Here is a 2,297-nt window from a genome sequence, read left to right as displayed (position 1 = left end):
GCGGATTATACTCACTTCACGATCCATCGTCTAGGTGGTTGATTGTAGTCTATAGGCCTAATGTTTCACCCTTAATGGGGCTTCATCAGAGACCAGGAAAAGCAAGTGGGTCAGGGAGGTGGTTTCAAGGGACAGAGGGTATCAGATCGATAAGCTTACAGTGAGAGGTTATGGAGGGTTTAGAGCTCCCTACCTTCCACCAGGTCAGTCGGAATGAGAAGGCTGGGAGGTGGGAAAGAAAATATTTAAACCTCCTCCCTCTCAGTGAGATGTTATTGTTTGTGTTTATACTCCTGGTGTGTTGTCTCTGTGTGCTCAGTGGTCCTCCCTGTCTGTTAGGTACAGATGTGGAGCTCTACTCCCTTTTTATTCGTGTTTGTGTGTAGAGTGATGACACACCTGGTTGAATGTCCGTGGTTGGGGTTTTTTGTGGGGCGTCTAATGTTTTGATTTACTGATAGATTGTTTATTTATTTTAAGTCTTTTATCGCATTTTTCCCTTACTTCCTGTACATTTTTGTTTTTTGATTAAATAAATTATGTTTTTTTAAATTAAAATGTTTTGTTTTTTTGTTTTGTACTTTTTTTGATTTTGTTATAGTTTGGAGGTTAGTTCTGTTATGTTTTTGTTATTACCGTCGTCATTCAATCAAGTGTTTTGTTTTATTTTCGGTTTGGTTCCCGACATCGTCTGTTGTCCCCTTTTGTTGTACACCCTTCGGTTTCCTGGTCTGCCCGGGGGGTGGGCAGTTTAAGCCTCTGTTTTACACACAGTTCTGTTTATATCCTGTTTCCTTGAGGAGGAGGGAAGGGCTGGAGCTTGATTTAGGGGCATTTAGAGTTAGATCTGGGGTTAGGGTCTGCTTTAATATGTTTTAGGTTAGGGTTCAGTCTTGGGGGGTATAGGGTCTGGGGTTAGGATTGGGTTTTGGAGCTGTGGTGTTGGCTGTGCAGTTTTCGGTTAGGGTTCGGTTTGCAGGGTTTAGGATCCAGAGTTAGGGTTGGGGTTTTGTGGTTGTGGTCTGGACTGTTAAGCTTTATGTTGGGGTTAGATTTTAGTGCGGTTAGGGTCCTGGGCTAGGGTTTGGTTTTGGAGCTGGGGTTTGTGTTTACAAGTTTTAGATTTAGGTTTATTGGGGTTGGGGTTTCGAGTTAGGGTTAGGTTTTGGGGCTGGGGGTAGATTTAAAGGTTGCAAGTTTTAGGTTTGGGTTTATGAGGGTTAGGGTCTGGAGTTCAGTTTAGTTATTTTCGTTGTTTTAAATTATTTCAATTAAGAGTATGATTCTTTCTGTTCTGGTTTATTCTTTTTGGTAAATTGGATTCTCTGTTAAGATTTGGGATTAGTTTTAGCCTTTATTGTTAAGGTCTGGGAACTAGGCTTCAGTTCAGGGATTATGGCTAAGGCCTGGAAGTTAGGCTATTCTGTCACAGAGAAATGATCTGGGCTTGGGTATATGGGGCACATGATCAAAATCTCCAGGGAACACCAAAAAGGGCCCATGGCCAACTGTGAAGAGGACTTTAAGTGCTATCATTGCCAATACACAGGTTAGTAATTGGGTCAGGTAGATGTGAAATGAAATTTAATGCAGAGAAATGTGCTGTGATAGATTTTGAGAGGAGGAAAAAGGGAGGAAATGTACATTAAATGGTAAAACCTTCAATGGAGTAGAGGAGCAGAGAGAATTAGGGTTGTAAGATTCTAGCTAATTCCTTGTCTTATTAAGGATCAAGAGTCTAGTGTTAGAACACAAGTAATAGGAGCAGGAGTACGCCATCTGGCTCCTCGAGCCTGCTCCACCATTCAGTAAGATCATGGCTGATCTGGTCCTGGCTTCAAGTCCACTTCCCTGACCGCTCCCCATAATCCCTCACTCCCTTAACTTTCAAAACATTGAATATATTTAAGGTGGAGTTAGACAATGATTATTAGCAACTTTAATATCTTAATATAATTTGAGCAGTTTCTCTGTGCTCTACCACATCAGAGTAAAGATACAAGTCCGGCGTGTCCACAGTAACTAACACCAGGTCAGCCCTCTGGATGCACTGAGCTTGATCTCCGGTGTCTCCAGTCACGACTGCCCCCTTGCATCTGTCTCCCCTCACGTTTATACCCTGCAGTAAACCACCACTGGCACCAGACTCTTCTTTGTCTTCTCTGCTGGGTTTTGGCAGGAAGCGAGGTAAAGACAGCTGGAATTTCTCTAATCTGTGATTTACAAGGTCACTTTCCCTGGTTCCCAGCAGTTACTTGTCTTCAGTAATTTTCTCATTATCCCTAAACTCCCCTACC

The sequence above is a fragment of the Pristiophorus japonicus genome, unplaced genomic scaffold, assembly GCF_044704955.1.
Source record: "Pristiophorus japonicus isolate sPriJap1 unplaced genomic scaffold, sPriJap1.hap1 HAP1_SCAFFOLD_81, whole genome shotgun sequence".
NCBI lineage: Eukaryota > Metazoa > Chordata > Chondrichthyes > Pristiophoridae > Pristiophorus > Pristiophorus japonicus.
This window is presented reverse-complemented; position numbering follows the sequence as displayed.